This window comes from Medicago sativa, chromosome 6 (assembly GCF_051527215.1).
Source record: "Medicago sativa cultivar Bolivia chromosome 6, Bolivia_mono, whole genome shotgun sequence".
Lineage (NCBI taxonomy): Eukaryota > Viridiplantae > Streptophyta > Magnoliopsida > Fabales > Fabaceae > Medicago > Medicago sativa.
Genome location: NC_140754.1, coordinates 38,274,413 through 38,294,996, shown reverse-complemented (window position 1 = coordinate 38,294,996; position 20,584 = coordinate 38,274,413). Strand labels below are relative to the sequence as shown.

General features: G+C 35.2%; 2 long non-coding RNA genes across 2 annotated transcripts; both read right to left on the bottom strand.

Annotated features, from left to right (window-relative positions):
• Nucleotides 1-8,490: 8,490 nt before the first annotated feature.
• LOC146914987 (uncharacterized) lies at nt 8,491-10,770 on the bottom strand. The gene is made up of 3 exons (XR_015014451.1): nt 10,124-10,770; nt 9,490-9,584; nt 8,491-9,068 (listed from the first exon to the last, which is right to left on the bottom strand). It is a non-coding gene; the product is annotated as an uncharacterized LOC146914987 (long non-coding RNA).
• A 6,073-nt stretch (nt 10,771-16,843) lies between these two features.
• LOC146914986 (uncharacterized) lies at nt 16,844-18,553 on the bottom strand. Its single transcript, XR_015013210.1, has 3 exons — nt 18,445-18,553; nt 17,681-18,371; nt 16,844-17,647 (listed from the first exon to the last, which is right to left on the bottom strand). It is a non-coding gene; the product is annotated as an uncharacterized LOC146914986 (long non-coding RNA).
• Nucleotides 18,554-20,584: the final 2,031 nt, after the last annotated feature.

Sequence of the window (20,584 nt, the reverse complement as noted above, 5' to 3'; positions counted from 1 at the left end):
CAAACTATGGAGAATATGTATAGAAGATGTAGATTAGCACATGAACTCAATCAATGGTTTGCAATAGCACTACAGGGTACAAACAACATCAAATTTGAATAGTGAAGGAAAGTAATTTCAAAAGATAGTAACAATGTTATCACAGATGATAAAATGTACAACAGGAGAAGAGATGAAAGAAAAAAAATTAAAAGTTCTAATGACAATTAACAAAGATAGAAAAGATTTGAAATTAAATTAGAACAAAATTGAAAATTTATCATTCTATACACCAAAAAGATATTAAAAAAGAGAAGATCTTGTTAGCTTGTTATCTTATAAAACTCAATGAAAATTGCAGCCTCGTAAATCTGACAATATTAGATCTAATAATATCAATTGCAGTCTCATACCTGCAGCCACACCTATATCCCCATTGCTAATCCTTCAATTCTACCGAGAGCACAAAACAGTTGTTAATGTAAATATCCTCTCCATTCTTACTTATTGGGGCTGCTACCTGTTAGAAGTATAAGATAGATAATGAGTATACCAGAGGGATATGATGAGTCATAGATAGTCTATTTTATTGCTTTATTTAGTTTAGTTTTATTTAAGATTTGATTTGATTTTATTGCATTTTATTTCCTTTTAGAATATTTTACTTTAAATTGTCTTTTATTATATTTTAGGAACGAATATATGGTGGAAGGTGTCTTGGAGCAAAAGAAAGAGGACTGGAGCAAATACAGTACAAGAATACGAAGATACGAGACAAAAATATGTCTCTACCAAGTCAGAAGCTTGGCACGGCCCGTGCCAACATGTGGCACGGCCGTGCCACCCTCCAGGACCACTTTTGCTGCTTTTCTTCAAGCCCAAGTTACTCCGTTGCAGCTTTACTGTTTTGCCCTTATAGTAGCTTAGTTTCTAAGTTAATTGTAAAGCTATAAATAGAGTAGCACTCCATCATAAACATTCATCTTTTGTTCTTGGAATAAAAGTTCACTTTTATATTATTGTTCTTTTACTTTATTGCTTTCTCTCTTCTTCCCCTATGTCTACAATGAACGTTAGTGAGTAGACACTTCTTTGTCTTGGGATTGTTGGTAAGTCTAATGACATAATCCTAAACAAACCAAGCTTAAACCCTAATTTCTATGTAACCCTAATTTCTAATCTAGATTCACCGTCTTAACGTGGATTAACAATTATCAAACTGTGGAAGCGAAAGCGGAGGGTTTGATAATCGTTAATCCATCATCCCAAACATCAATTCATAAAGCGAGAGCGGAGTCTTGATGTTGGAACAAGTGAACCTAGACAATAATTGCAAAACAGTGAAATAGTCTTTGCAATTATTGAGACAGAGTAGTTTCAATCCTCTATGCATCTTCTAGTAATCATGTCAGCAAAATAGGCTTGGTTACTAGAAGTAAACTCTCACCGGACTTTCATCGGAAAGGTGAGGGGCTAAGGGAAACCGGTCTTTAGAAATTAAGGTGTAAACCATAGAATTAGATGTTTGAGTCTTGTCTAGTGAAGGGTTTGTTATTATGATAAACCAATAATCCCAAGGCTCTTTTATTATTATTGTTATTTATCTTCAGCAATTAACCCCCTATTTCATAATCTTTCTTCTCTTCTAATCATTCTCTAAAAGCTAATTGAATTCACAACTCCCTAGCGGAACGATACTCTACTTACTACTATTACTTCGATAGGCCGTGCGCTTGCGGTTTGGCTCTATCAAGTTTTTGGCGCCGTTGCCGGGGAGTTGTTGTAATTTGATTAACTTTTTAATAGTGATTAGACAAAAAAAAAAAAAATCTTTATTTTATTCTATTTTATTCTATTTCGTTTTATATTTATTTCAAAAAAAAAAAAATCTTTATTTCATTCTATTCTATTTTTGTTTTATATTTGTTTCAAAAATATATATATATATATATATGTATAAAAAATAAAAATATCTCTCTCTCTCTCTCTCTCTCTCTCTCTCTCTCTCTCTCTTTCTCTTTTTCTATTTTATCTCTAACTGTTTTGATTTCAGGCATGGCTCAAAACCTTTATCAATGGACCTTTTCTCCCCTTTCACCACCTTGTAAAGCTTATGAAATTTTTGGTCACACTGGTGTTGAATGTCAACTAGGTAGTATTGTTAGAAGTCCCGAGCAGGTAAACTATGGGTTTAGGAATGATCAAATTTTTTCTCAAACCCCTCAAAATCTTTTTGGACAACAAATATCACCACCCGGTTTTGCAAACAACCAAAGAGTCTCTCAAAAATCCGACTTGGAACTTTTGATAGAAAATTTTGAATTAGATAACATCAGGCATAACCAAGAGTTTAAAGTCAAAGCTGGAATCTTGAATGACTCTCTCAATAGAGTGGATTCTCTTTTTACTCACAACAAAATGCTTGAGGCTCAAATCCCTCAAGTAGCCCAACAAGTAACCTCTTCCCCACAACCCTCCGAAGTCTTCCCGAGTCAAACTGAAACCAACCCCAAAAGCCCAATAAATGCTATTACACCTAGGGATGGTAAGCAATTAGAAGACCCCGTTGTGGAAACCAGGAAAATTGAGGTTGAGGTAGAGAGTGAAAAGCCACAAAGTGAGAAAGTTGTAGTAGAAAGTGGAAAGCCTCACATATCACCACCATATGAGCCAAAAATTCATTTCCCACAAGGGTTTGATGAGTCCAAGTTAGATGAGCAGTTTAGGAAATCTATTGCAATCATTCAAAGCAAATTGTCATCTAAACTTAAGGATCCCGAGAGTTTTTCCATACCATGTGACATAGGATCCAAGACTAGAGAAAGAACAACATGTGATTTGGGGGAGAATATTAGTTTGATGCCATTGTCCCTTAGTGAGAGATTAGGTATCGGATAGAGAAACCTTTTGATCGTCAAGCTAATGACTTTAAACGAGCGCTTCGTGGGAGGCAACCCACGCATTTAATTGCTTTTGTTTTGTTTGTTTTTCTTTGTTTTAAGTTGTTTTGTAGGTAATTGTCCAAGTATGATTCAAGAAAAACTGAAAATTTTGAAGCCCCCTGACCAGAAGGTTGGCACGGCCCGTGCTAAGGTTGGCACGGCCGTGCCAGTGTTTTTGAAGAAAAATTGGCCAAGACCCACAGAAAGTTGGCACGGCCCGTGCCAAGGGTGGCACGGCCGTGCCCGACCTCTAGCCTTCTATAAACCCAATTTTTCTTCTTCTCCATTCATCCTCTAACACAAACCTCTTTCATCTCTTAAATCTCTCTCTAAACCTCCATAACCTTCAAACCTCAAACCTTCATATCTCCATCAAATCTTCACCAATCCACTCAATTATTTCACCAAAACTTCATCCTAAACCAAACCCTCCCATCAAGAACAACTTTCATCCACCCAAACCTATAATTCACCAAAACCTTATTCTCCATTAAACCTAATTTCCATAACCAAACCCATCAACCTTACTAAAACATAAACTCCAACCCTAAACCAATCCTTTCCACCAAATATCTTCCCAAACCCTAAACCTTCAAAACCAATCCACACCAAAGGTCATATGGCTTCAAGAAGAAGTGGTAAGAAACCAGCAAGCTCTTTCGGAGGTCCTCCCTCAAAGAAGCAAGCACAAGCAAAGAATCATGGAATCCAATTTCGAGACAACAAGCAACGGGACAGGTATAAAATTCTAATCTCTAAACCCTTGCATCCTTCTCGATATCCCGATTCTCATACTTTGAATATGCTAGAGCTTAGTGCTGATGTTTATAGGCTTATAGGAAGGCTAGGTTGGACTGATTTGTTGAAACCTATGCGGGTTTATGAAAATTTCACTTATGAATTTCTCAACTCAATTATTTTTACTAAAAATAAGTTGGATTTTGATAACCCTAAGCATAGAGTTTCTTTCTGGTTAATGAATGTTAATTATGATATGTCTCTACACCACTTTTGTGATACCTTAGGTTTTGCAAACGAGGGGTATATTCATGATTCTTGGGACCCTAGCCTAAAACCGGATAACTACCAACCAGCTGCCTTTTGGGAACACTAGAACCGATGAGCAGTTCATGTTATGGGCAATGCTCTACAACCACCCGGTCAACACTTGCTTTTATCTGATTAATAACCTAGACTTTGTCGGTACTAGACCGACCGGTAAAGGAGATATAATAGTGGGTGGCATCATTCCATACATAGCTAGGCATTTTTGCATTGGTGAGGATGAGGGGATCAAAACAAATTGAGGGAAACAATAGACTTCACATGGACACCCTCATTGCTATAAATTTCATCAAACCTCATCCACCACTCCATCACCAACTCAAAGCTTAATGTGCCTATTATGTTTTTACTTCCTAACCCATCTCGGACTACCACCGAGGTGGAAGCAAATTTGTTGTATGTTGATGATGTGCAGGTTCTTAGTGAGCAAGATGATGATGAAGGAGACGATGCTAACTTGCACTATGATGTGGGAGAAGGTGCTAACTTGCACCAAAAGGAAGAATATCATGGCCATGAAGCCGGTGAGTTTAATGAAAACAAAAGATGGGCATGGATGCATAATAAAGAGGTAGGAATGATGAGGATTAATGAGCTGTTGTGGGCTATGCTTTATAACCATCATATAACATTTGCTATTATTTGCTTGATTAACTTGTTTCAATTGTTAAAAAGAAACAGGATGATAAGAGTGATATAATGGTAGGTGGAATCATCACTTTTCTTGCTAGGAAGCTTGGGGTGAGTGTGAATCAAGGGATCAAGAGGATAGAGGGAAACTTTTGTCTAGACTTATATACTATCACTACTTTGTCCTCAGAACCCATGAACCTACTCACAATTACCAATATGAATGGAGAATTATTAGAGCTTATTGTTTGATTATTCTACCTAATCCGGATATAACTAAACCGGAGGTGGCGGAAAATTTGCTTTATGTTGGTACTAACCCACAGGTACATAATGATCGTGATGATGATGGTAATGAAGAAGAGGTAGGTGCAAACTTGCACCATGAACAAGAAGCCGGTGGAAGCTATAATGATGAACGGCGGGCATGGATGCAAACCAAAGTTCAAAGAATAAAGCACCGAGCAACAAAGACAAGGTGTTGAAAGAACCAATGTCCAAAGGAGCAATCGAATAAATGAAGAAAACAATCAAATGCTCTGAAACATGATACAACACCTTCACCTCCAAAGGTCTACTTTATGAACTTCAATAAAATTGTGAGCTTTCCTCTTCCTTTACTCTTTCTTCTTCCTCCTCTTCTTCTACTTCTACTCCTTCTTCTTCTTCTTCTCCTTCCTCTTCTTCTTCTTCTTTTATTTTTTCTTTTTGAATCATTGAGGACAATGCTTCTCCTAAGTGTGGGGGGGCCTAATAAAGTGTCTAGAGTCGTAGTGTTCCCAAACTCCCTTGAACTTTATTCTTTTGTTTTGTTTTTATAGCAAGAGGCATGATTAGTAGCTTGTTTTTAATGTAAAATATGGCATAAAATTTTTTGTTTTGTCTCTTCTTTAAAGGTTGTTTCTTGTACATGAAAGTAGTTTCTTGTGTTTCTTATGTTCTTGCTATACCCACATCTTGTTTTATTGTGAAAATCTCCAATGAGAAAAGCACCCAGTTGCAATCTTTGAGCAAGTGTATGAATAGGTATTTTAAGGAGCATGTTCTATCTTTAGTGTTAACTTAGACCCTTTAAAGTCTTCAGAGTAAAAGTAGTATAAGTTTGTGTGGGAAAATTAATCAAATTGTTCTTAATCGTTATATTCTTCTTAATTTGTTAATGTTAAAATGGGGCGGGAGAATGGCACCAACATGTGGGGGAAAGGATAATCCCTAACTTCCTAATTGTGGTGGTGACTCCCTGATTTGAACTTAAAGTGAAACAAATTCATCAATGCTAGGGGGAAAGGACAATTACATCCAAAAAGACTTCCTACGCGGAGATGAAACAAATAATAATTTTGCAGCACTGCCTAGGGTGATTTTGAATCTAGGGGGAAAGGACAATTACATCCGAGAAGACTTCCTATGAGGATAGATAGCCCCTAAGCATCTGCAGCCCCTTGTGCTTAATTGTTATATCTAATTTAATTTTTAACTCAAATTCCCATCACTCTTTTATGAAATAAAGAAAGGAATTTTCTCGGTTACTTTAGCATTAAGGATAGAACCTATTCCTCATAATATCTGTCTTATACAGGAGCAAGAAAAGGGTTGGACTGCACACACACACTCACTTGAGACTTGATGTTGGGTAGAATAGGTTCATAAGAAGTGTTTGAAGTTGTAATTAGTGTACTTGAAGCAAAGCCTTTCTTTTGAGACATTTGTTCTTAATATTGCCATAATCAAATCTTTTGTTGCTGCTATGTCTGTTGCCTTTTGCTTGAGGACAAGCAAAGATTCAAGTGTGGGGGAGTTTGATGAGTCATAGATAGTCTATTTTATTGCTTTATTTAGTTTAGTTTTATTTAAGATTTGATTTGATTTTATTGCATTTTATTTCCTTTTAGAATATTTTACTTTAAATTGTCTTTTATTATATTTTAGGAACGAATATATGGTGGAAGGTGTCCTGGAGCAAAAGAAAGAGGACTGGAGCAAATACAGTACAAGAATACGAAGATACGAGACAAAAATATGTCTCTACCAAGTCAGAAGCTTGGCACGGCCCGTGCCAACATGTGGCACGGCCGTGCCACCCTCCAGGACCACTTTTGCTGCTTTTCTTCAAGCCCAAGTTACTCCGTTGCAGCTTTACTGTTTTGCCCTTATAGTAGCTTAGTTTCTAAGTCAATTGTAAAGCTATAAATAGAGTAGCACTCCATCATAAACATTCATCTTTTGTTCTTGGAATAAAAGTTCACTTTTATATTATTGTTCTTTTACTTTATTGCTTTCTCTCTTCTTCCCCTATGTCTACAATGAACGTTAGTGAGTAGACACTTCTTTGTCTTGGGATTGTTGGTAAGTCTAATGACATAATCCTAAACAAACCAAGCTTAAACCCTAATTTCTATGTAACCCTAATTTCTAATCTAGATTCACCGTCTTAACGTGGATTAACAATTATCAAACTGTGGAAGCGAAAGCGGAGGGTTTGATAATCGTTAATCCATCATCCCAAACATCAATTCATAAAGCGAGAGCGGAGTCTTGATGTTGGAACAAGTGAACCTAGACAATAATTGCAAAACAGTGAAATAGTCTTTGCAATTATTGAGACAAAGAGTAGTTTCAATCCTCTATGCATCTTCTAGTAATCATGTCAGCGAAATAGGCTTGGTTACTAGAAGTAAACTCTCACCGGACTTTCATCGGAAAGGTGAGGGGCTAAGGGAAACCGGTCTTTAGAAATTAAGGTGTAAACCATGAAATTAGATGTTTGAGTCTTGTCTAGTGAAGGGTTTGTTATTATGATAAACCAATAATCCCAAGGCTCTTTTATTATTATTGTTATTTATCTTCAGCAATTAACCCCCTATTTCATAATCTTTCTTCTCTTCTAATCATTCTCTAAAAGCTAATTGAATTCACAACTCCCTAGCGGAACGATACTCTACTTACTACTATTACTTCGATAGGCCGTGCGCTTGCGGTTTGGCTCTATCAGGATATATACTAGATACAAGTACAACAACTAGACTCAAATATTACCAATAAGATACTTGAGCACTGTTACACCTTTAGTAAGATTTTTCTCAATCCTAGTTTCAATCATTGAATAACAGAGGTAAGAGAATGTTGAAAACAAACCTGCAGAACTTCTTTTCTTTTTCAAGTTAAGCCTTGCATAATCTGAATCGCATAGACTCTAACTTGATCTTACATTGCAGTTGAACCTATAAGTAGACACAAGTTGATAAAAAATACTAAAGAAGAATTGGCAAGAAATAAAGTTGTACTAATACAAACAAAAAAGTACATTCATGCAAGCAATTTCAACTTCTGAGCTTTCAAACTCTGAATCTCATACTACAACTGCTTTGTTGATTCATCAGCTTTTTTCCTATGAGTTGAAAATTGGGATTGAGATCCCAGTTTCTTCTTCAATTCAGATACCTACAACAGCACAAGAAAAAAAACACACATCACGGTCTTACTATAACATTTACTTTCACTCTACCAATATAATGCAAACTAATGTTTACCTGATCTTCAAGTAAATTCAACTTCTGAAGATAATCTTTCTTAAGCTTCTCAACTCCATCATTAGAAGCTGAAGAATCATTCCCCTTTTGATTCTTCAATTCCTCTATCTCAATCTGCCAAATTACACAACACTAATAAATAATCCCTCCTCTACTATTAATACTTAATTAATCAAACAAAATTTTGAAATTAGCGATCTCAGTAAAGAAATCCCTAAATGAAGTCATTCCCTTTCAAAAATTCAAAATGATCCAATACGAAACCTAAAAAACATATAATGAAACTTTACGCAAATACCGATGTTAATTAAGCTCATAAACTTGTTAGAAATGAAAATTAATCATTTATATAATAAATAAAATAAATAAATTAAGACATACTTAAGCTAAAAACGTTGTGAAATTACAAATCTCGGTATCAAAATTATTCGATTTCAAAAATTCAATACACTTACGATTCAAAATCTAAAAAACTTTTTACAAAATTGCATGTTAACCTTGTTGAAAATGTCAGAAATGAAAATCTAAGAACATAATCCAGATCTGAACCAAATAATGTGGACGTCCTGCTAGCATAGAGGAATCCATTCCAAGACCATATATTTGTCCATTCTTTACTCCTGCAACATCAGACAACACCTCTAGCTGATTTGGTGGAGGCATTCCTTGCGAAGATGCTTCTTGTGTCAAAGCATCCCACTTCCGTGTAAATTCTCTCTGTTAACAAAAAGATAAGATTAATTGATATGTCAACCTAACTAGAAACATAATAAAACCAACATAATAAGCACTAAAGAAACTAAAGTTGAGAGTTGACATCCACATGTTCTGATCTTTTATCAACCCACGTCTTATCTTTTCTATGCTGGTGTGTGCGTCGAAACAATTCCACATGATTAGGTGGGATGCCGGCACTTTTTGTCTAAAAAAAACAGTCATCAACAATCAAACACAACAACAAAGGACATCAGCTACTCCGTGAAAAACAGACATTAAAACCAACATCAGACCCTCACACCATAATAGACCCCTCACACCATACCAATCAAATACAATAGCAAATGACATTAAAAAAGGACATTAAAACCAAAAACAGATCCCTCACACCATACCAATCAAATACAACAGCAAATGACACTAAAATAAAGAACAGACCCCTCACAACATAACAGTCATACACAACAACAAAGGACATCAGCTACTCCGTGAAAAAAAGACCATAATGCAGCAAAAATAGTGTCCATTTTGAAACAACCAACTTAACTATACACATAAAATTCAAGAAAATCATATTTAGAGAATCAAAACGCACCCATATAGGTTCTAATAAAAAATGAACAAACCTGAAGACACCCAAGAGTGTAGATCACCGGACCGTCGAGACTGGAAAACAACAAAGTCGCTAATGATTCTTCGTCGCGTCATTTGCCTTTCTTCACTGCTGTGTTCGATTTTGGATTCAAAGAAATTGAAACACAAGAAAAACAAGATTAAAAACGTTAAAAGGAATTAGATAAAATACGACCCATAATAAGAGTATAAAAAACAACCCATTTGTGAGTTGGTAGAGTTTGAATCAGAGGATGGGAATAAAAAACAACCCATATTATTTTGTAATAAAATATATTGTGTCTAATCATTTTTATGAAACTGATACGTATGGTTACCAATATCACTTTACAATGTGAGTTTTGAGATTTTCCAATTAACTAATGACTCCTAGTGGGTGGTATGGTTACCAATATCGATGGTTAGAATCAAGTAGTTTTTCCTCCATTAGAAAACTGTCATGTTCCTTTTAAGTGGTTTTTTCACTAAACAATTTAGTGGGTACTGTTTGAATCGAGTGATTCAAAACATGAACAGGAACAACAATTTCAAAATAGAGAATATAAATAAATGAACAGAAACAGGACAAGAATATGAAATCATGTGATTGAATGAAAGTAAACTAACATGAGAAGAAGATGAACAAACCTGGTGAGATGAGAAGAAGAACAAGTTGGATTCGATTTGAAACAACAACAACACGGCGAGAACATCAACAACACAGCGAGTACAGTAACAAAAACAAGGTGAGATGAGAACAACAACATGGTGAGATTAAAACAAGAATAGGAACAGCTAGAACTTCACTATTAGGGTTCAATTTCATTCATGATGAGTTTTGATTTCAATGAAAAGGGGGAAATTTTGTTTTTGGGTTTAGGGTTAATATTCTTTTGGCTTCAAGTTAAAAGAGGGAAAAAGATGAAAGGGGGAAATTTAGGGTTTAATTTTTGATGAAAAGAAGAAGAGGGAAATTCATGGGGGGAATTTTTGGGTTTCATTTTTGGTGAAATCGTGAAAGCGGGGAATTTTTTCTGCACACCCGCTCAAATGAATGCTCAAATGAATGTTAGTAAGTTACAACTTATGTATTGGTATAATAATCATAAATAATAAATAAAAAACTAAAAATTTAAATTCTTTTTTGTGACTGATAATTCAGTGGCTGAATATCATAAATAATTTATCTTTTAAATATTGAGAAATAAAAAGAGAGTAAAGAGGCTTATATTTCGATAGGCTAAAATTCAGTTTTTAAATTAGTCGCTAATTATATTTTGCCACCGTCCTTCAAAAAAAAAAATTATATTTTGCCACCGATTTAGAGACCAACTTCATTTTGGTTACTTGTTTAAAATAATTGGTTGTTATATCGGTCTCTACTGTGACCAATTTATTTCGGTCTCTGAATTGGTCTCTAAACGACAGTTTTCTAGTAGTGTTTGTCATGGGGTGATTATACTAATTCACCGGTTAGTAGTGTTGATGCTGAGAGAGTACTAGAAGCACTTGAGCCTCGTTCAGGTCATAAGAGTTTTGGGGTTCAGGGTTATACAGGAACACAATTTCCGCCTTGGATGAGAATACTTCTATTCTAAAAGGTTTAGTTCATATTATTCTCTATGACTGTAAAAACTGCAGGCAGCTTCCTCCATTTGGTAAATTACCATGTTTAACTTGAGTCCATCTTTGCTCCATTTAGATATGCTCCATTTAACCCATTTACCTTCACGGATGTGTGACACGTGTTAAAAGAATATCCAATGGTTGCAATTAAAAAGGGAAAGATAGGTAATAAAACAAAATCCCTGGCCTATACTGTTCACTTTCTCCTTCACGTCCCCTTCCCCTCACCAGGCTTCTTCTTCTTCTTCTTCTGAAACAACATGGCCGCTGCCTCTCCTTCTCCTTCTCACTGGCGCCGCCATCTCCGTAGAGGAAAAAACAAGCTTGTGATACCAATATGTTCTAATTAATTGAAAACAAAACAATCCAAAATGAAAACAACATGGCCGCTGCCTCTCTTTCTCCTTCTCAACAGAGGTATTAACAAATATCAACAGGAAAAAACAAAACAATCCAGATTGATATCAACAGAGGTCTTAAAATTGAAAATTGAATTAGAAAAGAAAAGGAGAGGGAGAGACCATGGAGAGGTAGTGTCGAATTTTACAAATAAATCAAGTGATGGTAAATAAATCAAGAAGGAGGTAGTGTTGAATCAAGTGGTTATTCAAGCAATACGAGGTAGTATTGAAAAATTTACCATCACTTGATTTAATAATTGAATAAGTTTTACAAATGAATCAAGCAATATGAGGTGGTGTTGAATCAATACATCTGCTATGGAGTGCCGACCAGAAGCAAGAAGGAGGAACGTCGTATTGCTTTAGAGAGAGAGAGAGAGAGAAAGAATCGGAAGCGCGTAGGTTTTTTTTTTTCAGTACATAAATGTCTTTCTTTAATCTTTTAATCTCAACCTTTGATATTGTGTTTTCCACATGTCACACATCCATGAAGGTAAATGGGGTAAATGGAGCATATCTAAATGGAGCAAAGATGGACTCGTTTAACTTATCTTTATGTATCTGGAATGAAAGACTTAAGTACATTGATGATGACTTATATGAACCTGCGACTGAGAAGGCTTTTACGTCATTGAAAAAGTTGACTTTGTGCGACTTACCAAATTTAGAGAGGGTGATGGAAGTCGAAGGAGCGGAGATGCTACCACAACTTTTGAAGTTAGATATAACAGATGTCCCTAAACTTGCATTGCAGTCCCTTCCATCTATGGAGTCACTCTCTGTTAGTGGAGGAAATGAAGAATTATTGAAGTCCTTTTGTTACAACAATTGCAGTGAAGATGTAGCTTCCTCTTCACGAGGAATTTCTGGTAACAATCTTAAGTCACTTTCTATGTCGAAATTTGCCAAACTCGGAGAATTACCTGTTGAACTCAGTAGACTTAGTGCTTTAGAATCTCTTACAATTAAACATTGTGATGAAATGGAGTCATTATCAGAGCACTTGTTGCAAGGATTGAGTTCTCTTCGAACTTTGTCTGTTGATGCATGCGCTAGATTTAAATCCCTGTCTGATGGAATGAGACACCTAACTTGTCTTGAGACACTTCAAATCATTTTCTGTCCACAGTTAGTTTTTCCACATGACATGGCCAAATTGATGTATGGTTCAGTTATTTTCTTACGAATTTGAAACTTCAACTATCTATTCAGAGTGTGTCCTACATATATGGGATATTATATGATACATTCATAAATTGAAGTTTAATTTCATAACAATAAAATATTATTTCAAAAGATGTATCTTTTATATGGGATCTTAGAAAAAAAATTTCATAAAAAAATAATTTATTTTATTGTTTATTAGAATCATGCTAAATTAATTGGGATTTTCTTTTGCAGATATTGAACTTGAATTGATTTGGAGTTGTATTATGATTGAGTTGGATAGGGATATGAATCATTTGACATATGATAGAACATTGTTTTATCCATATAGCTAACCCCACTTGAACATTGTATTATGATTTATATAAGCACATTAAAATTTTCTATTGGACTCTTGGTTTCATTCTACTTGGAACCTACTAGTATATTCCTATAAAATTAAGAGGGAAAATAAAGATGAATTTAATTCAAATATTACACTCTCAACCCATTAGATCATTAAAGTTTGTTGAATTTATTAATAAGTAATCTTAAAAACATTCATTAAAATTTGGTGTAATTTGCTGGAAATACAAACTCGAAAGTTGCTATTCTCACTTAAAGATTGATCTCCCATGCCTGAAAATATATTTTTTACCGACAGTTGAAAAATGTTGTTCACTCTTTACAGCGGCAGCTAACTATCATTGCTACAATAATATTTATCAACCGATGCGTTGTTGCTTTATCTAGAACAACAAAATACATCCTTTGATTTCTTCCAATAAAAAACTGAATCTTAAAAAATATAAAATATGAGTGGTTATTTGAATGGGAGAGATCCAAGCTCTCGAAACATAGTGAAACTGTGTCTATGAAATATTTTAATTCTGCAGCCTTGTAAATGTTTGTATTCAATCTCTATGATACAACTTTCTTTTGAGTTTCATCGCTAAAATCGTTGTTATTCGATGAATTTTTCAATTTCTACTAGCAAAGATATTTTGCACAACGCGTACGCAAGCAGGTTTGTTGTCAATGATTCTGCACTAAGTATCTCAACTTATATACTTATAAAAACACATTTTTAGAGAGTACGTTATATGGATCGCTAGGATGTGTGAATTGCTGTATTACTAGGATGTTGGATGTTACATTTGAGAAAGAAACATATATGGATCAAACAACCTTTTTGTGTGTATCTAGTATCACAAGATTGCCATTCTCTTCTACTGTGATAATGACCCCAGAAAAATAGAGGTGTAGAATCCCAGAGCGAACATGTTCTGGTGTCTAAAGAATAGGGAAATGTGAGTAATAAGGATAACGAGGTAGCTATAAATGACTGAACATTTTGCCATAAATTAATATCATTGAAACAAGAAAGAGGTGAAGATCCAATTTGGTCCCTCGCAATTTCCATCGGACCAAATTAGTCCCCAAAAAAAAGTAAACACGTATGTGCATTTATTTATTTTGTTGACTAAATTGGCACGATGTGTTGTGAACTCGTTGACTCAAAATCACATCAATTAATTTATATTTGTAGAGCAAGTATTAGTGTCAACAAATAACCAAAACATTTTCGAGAAACAATAAGAAATCTAGATCTAATCTAGCAACCAAGTGTAAAGCAAAACCACAATCGAACCAAATAACAAAGATAAAGCGAGTAGAAAGTAGAGGGACACTACACCGATATTTGTTTACCTAGTTCGATCAAACAATTACTTACATATGGGGGAAAGATCTTTTCTCCAATCTACATCCAAATTGTTCTTTACAAAGAGGGACATGGATTGACTATAGTTGATGAGCTGTCACATTCACGTAGTCACATGTTTGTGGCCGTCCGATCAAAATCGGCCGAACTTAAGTTAAGATCGGTATTATTGGATTATAAAATATAAATTAATTCTACTTTTTCTGAGCCGTGCGATCTTGAACGGACAGTCAATAACGACCTCATTATATGAGTGCGTGTAAACATTGACAGCGTTAAATCCATTTACTACAAAGATATACAAATATTACAAGCGATACATATGTAGGATCAGCTTGTCTTGTGAATACCATGATATTTACTAGCCTTAGCGAATCCATCAAACTAAGTCCTAGGGATTTTTAAAGTTTACAAACCATGTTTAATATTCCATTTTATCTCGAAGCCTAGTGGATTGTTCATGTAAACGTCTCATAACTGGTAAAGACCTTGATTAAGATTACACAGACGTCTGACAATAATCGTAAAACTAGAGGTGTGAAATTCTGCCAAGTGTCATTTGGAGAAGAATTTTCTTAGAATAGAAATTTGTGAAAATAGAGTTATGAAATTCTAGTGTGTGACTTTTATTGAGGCGTGTTTTTAGATAGTCATATTATGACAGAGGTGAAGGTTTTTTTTTTTACCAAAACAAACTTAATTCATTTCATTAAACAAAATGTTCTCGATACAAGGAGGAATGAACTCAAAACTACTGTGACTAGGCCAATAAATGGCCGCCCTCGCAAGGTATGAGCAGCTATATTCGCTTGTCTCCTAACAAACTTGACCTCAAAATTTAATTGGGACGACATTCAAGTAAATAGCATTCACTAGGATTTGAGAGTCACTTTCAAACACAACTCGATCAAAACCTCTATTGGATGCAATCTTCACCACCTCTAATAAACCACTGCTGCCACAAGTTAAAAGCTTGCTGTCCGATATGTAAAGGTTTTTTGCCACCATTATTCTATACCAAATTGTTTCGATTCTTCCAAATACTCCATAAAAGCAGAGAAGCACGAACCGCTATGCTGCTCCGCTTGGCACAGAAACATAACTCGTTTTGCTGCAGTATCAAAGGTTCGACAGAGGTGAATATTAATAGATTTGATTGTGTACTTTGAACGGATAATTTAATTCCAGGACATGATTTTCAGTGTAGGAATGTCAATCGGCATATTTCCTCTACATGAATAAGCCAAGAGTAAAATAAGAAAGATCAGCAACAAATTTACATGGCATGATACATCACATAACTTATTTATACATTCAAGGCATCACAATTTTAAAACCAGCAAACCTATTATTCTAATGGTAGAGATTCACAGATCCAGCAGATGTTTGCCATCTCATTCTTTATATAAATTAGTTAAGAAGTTCAGACTACACAAAAATAATAACAAAAGTTATAAAAATTCGTGGCATATGACAACAAATGCAAATGTAAAAAACCAAATGGTGTATAAAACCTATGGTTTTGGACTACTTAGTTCATTGCAGTGCTAGTACTACTTGGTTTAAATGATGGTAAGATTTATCAAGACTGGTTGGGACGATGAACATCTTTCTCAAAATCCTTACATTTCAGTTGTAACTGCAACTAAATTTTCACACAAGACATTCACAACAGTTCGATTTCCTCTCTAGTTTAACTCTAAAACTGATCTAATAACACAAGTCATAACAAATTGAAACAAAATTCCTAGGTTCATCCCAAACAGAAACCAACGCAATTCGATTCCACTCTCATTCAATCTTTCTTTTTAATTTCTTTAAACCTTCTCAATGTTTCTCATGAGTCGATCACGAATAGTAATTTGATTAATTAAGGTGTTAAGTATCATATCAATTTAAAACTAAAATGTAAGGATTTATCCCAAGCTGGCATAAAAGATACTTTTAGATACAAAGAAATGGTAAATCACTCAGAAAAGCATGGCAAAATCATGAACCAAAAGTATATGTAGGCCAATGATTGTAAGTTTTCTCCAAAAGAAAATAACATAAAGTCGGATATCAAAAGTTTATATGAAATATGTAAAACTCAAGAAAAATAAGAACAGAGTAAAATGTAAACTCATGCCGCTGATGAGTTATCCTAGTTATAAAATTCAAGGCAAAGCAAAGAAAAAGAAAACAATTTAAAATGGGATATAACACCCCAGGTGTTAATGATGGAAGAAGGTCAAATTCCTCCTTAAAAACAAGTCATTGCAGCCTATGGCGCAACCATTGCAGGCACCGGCGTTCCTTCACGAACTTCCTATTTCTGTTTCTAAAAATCAGCCATTCTGCCATGATGCTGCCATTTAAGAACACTGCACACAAAGGTTTGCATTACATTGTACGCTGTATAAATATATAACACAGTCTAATTAGTAGATGCACATTTGTAAGTTGACATTTAAAAAAACAACTTACGGAGTTCAAACTTGCAGCACAACGTTTTCAGAATACTAGTAAAGAAGATATCCATGCTCTTTGAGTTTTGTGAAGTTTTCTACGACATGTTTCACTCCCTCCTTTGTGACATTTTCACAAAGTTCAACTAATAGTTGCAAAAGCCCACAACAATTCTTTGAAATCACGTAGAGTGTTTGATCGTCAACCTTTGTATGAGACAAGTTTAACACCTCCAAATTGGGAACTACAAAGTTGATTCCAAGTAGCTTCACTTCTTTACAGAAGTATAAGTTCAAATATCTAATCTTACAACATCTCCTTAAAACTTGACAAATACCATCTGAGACGCATTGACAAGAATTCAAATCAAGCAACTGAATATTGAGGGTATACACCAAAATCCATCGAAGAATCTGAATTCTCTACAATCTCACTCCCAATTCCTTCCATTATAATCTCACAAAGTAAAGGACAACTCCTAGCAAATACAAACAAAGATGATTTTGTGATGTTTTCACAACCACTAAGGTTTATGGACATCAAATCACCAAGAAACGAAGACAACTGGACAACATGTTGATCATTCAAAAAATAAGCACGTTGAAGACCCAAATTATGCAAACCTTGAGACTTGGATGATAAACAAAAGATTCCAGCATAACTATAGTCGGAGCAAAATTTCCCTTGCAATAGAGTAGCATTAATATTCAACTAAAAATGAGATATAGATCCCACTGATAAGCCTTTTTCTGAGAAATTATAAAGTATGGATGTTAAATTATAAAGCCATTTTACATGGGCTGGTTTGTCATAACACTGAGAAATGCACTAATACAACCAATAATTGCCTTTGCTATTGACCTATGAATGAAGAATCCCAAAAAAGAATTATTCAACATGAGGTGAGGGATCATAAGCTTTGAAGGGACCCTTAATGAACCAAAAGCGAGGTGCCTATAGAGATCCACTTTTTAATTAGATGTAACAACATTAAAAACAGGGTGAAGTTAATTCAGACGATGGATTATACTCTTAGCTCTAGCTAGCACAGACTGCTGCTACAATATATATTTTCTACGCTGTTTTCATAAGTTGACATTCTCCGAGGATTTTGGTTTTGTCCCCCCTCTTGTACAGTTTTCCCTTTTTTAAATAAAATATTTGAACAAGGTGGCAGAGGATGGGGATATCCTTGGGGTGCCAACCTACTTGGGACGTCTAACTATCTCCTGATGCCTTCCTTCGCTTTTGATTCATAAAAAAAAATAAAAAAAAAAGTTCACATTCTTATTGACTACTTTTTATCTAGAACTAGGTATGAAAGGCAATAACTAACAGAATTTTAGAAATTATTCTATATAAAAATATAAATTCTCGAATCAGTTAACATTAAGTAACTAACAGTACAGCTGTAGTAGATGTACCTATCATCTTTCTTTCCTCTTCTGCCCTAACCGTCACATGTATCTGTCATCTTTCTTTCCTCTTCTTCCCTGCCCTCACTTGTTTCACTATTGATAGAGTAATTACTTTCTCTACGTGAGTGAGGTGCCTGACAAGTATCAAAAGACACAAACTATAACAGACCCGATGTTAATAAAATGAGAAAATTACATTGAGCTAACCTTATAAGGGCGAGGGAGATACCCAACTGGTCTTGGAAAAGAGAACTGGTTTTTTTTTTGTTCGCAAATGCACTCCATCCAATTATGAGCAATTGTCTCTGTGGCTTCCCTGCTCACAAAAACAGAGTAAATCTACCCCCTGGTCAATGGGCAATGTATTGTAATGCTAAGTAATATAAGTGACTTAAATCCTATATTGTGAAAGTGATTCAAAATTGGAGAAATTGAAGTTTGTTGAACGTCAAAATCGGAGCATGATTTGAAAAATCGGAGTACGATTTTTGGACCAGAATTGACACTTCCCATTCGTAAAAATTCGGAGCACAATCTGGCAAAATCGAAGTACGATTTCGCGCAAAAGAATAAAAATAAAACGTATTTTTATGGGTCTAATTTGGTTCCAATTTATGAGGGATGTTTTTACTATAAATATAGACATTGTATCAATGTAAATCTTGAGATAAAGGGGCTGAAACAACGGTTTAGAAAGGCAACAACAAAACTAGGGTTTGTATAGAGTTTGTCTCTTTGGAACAAACACTAGGGTTTGAGGGTTGATTCACCTTGAGAAACACTATTAGGATTGAGTCTTTTGGTTATGGGAAGAGATTGAGGCTTTGGGCAGAATTAGGCGGGAGACTTATTCTTGTAACCCATTGATATCTCTTTTGTAAGGTTACTCATCATTATAGTGAAACGGAGGGCTTCTCTCTCCCCCAGACTAGGTCAATTTGGACCGAACTGGGTCAACAAATTCTTTTGTGTTCTCTCTTCCTTTCTTTCTCGTTGTTTTCCACTTTTGGCTTGTGTTTAATTCCATACACTTTGTTTTGGTTGCCTGATTATCACTTGCTCCACACATCAAGTTTGTTATTGGTGTGTTTTCTCATCGAATTCACAACAATTGGCGCCCACCATGGGGCAGGGGTCAAAGGATAATCAAGTACCACAAGTTCAAAGTGGGATATTGAGAAGTTTACCGGAGATAACAATTTTGGGTTATGGAAGGTAAAGATGGAAGCGGGTTAATAAACAGAAGTATGAGAAAGCTTTGAGGGGTGAAGGTTCGTTACCGGTCACCATGTCACGAGCGGAGAAGACCGAGATGGTGGACAAGGCCAGGAGTGCCATTGTCTTGTGCCTCAGGAATAAAGTTTTGAGAGAAGTAGCAAAGGAACCAACCGCGGTATCAATGTGGTCAAAGTTAGAGTATTTGTACATGACAAAGTCTTTGGCTCATCGACAATTACTAAAGCAACAACTCTACTCATTCAAGATGGTAGAGTCAAAGGCCATCATGGAGCAACTTACGGAGTTCAACAAAATCCTTAATGATTTGGAGAATATTGAGGTGTAACTTGAGGATGAAGATAAAGTTATACTCTTGTCGTGTGCTCTACCAAAATCTTTTGAATCGTTCAAAGATAATCTATGTAACGCCCTATTTCTATTAAAGCGATAAAACACGCGAATAATGCAATTATTCAAGAAATAGATGTCACGTCTACAAAAGTTCTCCAAAAATATAACATGCATAAAAATTCAAGCAACTACGCAGCGGATATACATATCAAACATCTCCAAGTATACATGTTATAAACTTCAAATATATCAATACATAAAATCTCAAAATCCCGACATAAGGGTAAAATCTCAACAACATAAACCAACGTCAAAATAAAAGACAAGACGACATCCTAATCAGAGCCCTAAGCTAAGACTCCAAAAACAGATAGACGAGGTAGCTCCGCTATCCTCAAGCACTCACCAAGCAAGCAGCAAAACTAATCTTGCTCGCCGTCTACCCATTCATACAAATAGGTAGGCGGTCCACCACAGACCACTGGGGTTAGCTTCATATTAATCATAATCAACATAAACAAACATAAGCATTCAAGGATTTCATGCATAACACAAATACATACCCATCCCTCCTAGAATACTAACATCACATGATTATTATTCCCCTCATTCCATGCACCTCCATCTATCCCATTACTAACATAGCATATCAAGCATATTCAATCTCTATTCAAGTCATCGACATAGGCTTATCATCATTATCAAAGGAATCACCACATCATATATATACACATATATATTTCTCACCTCATCACTATTGTTACGCCCACTTTGATAT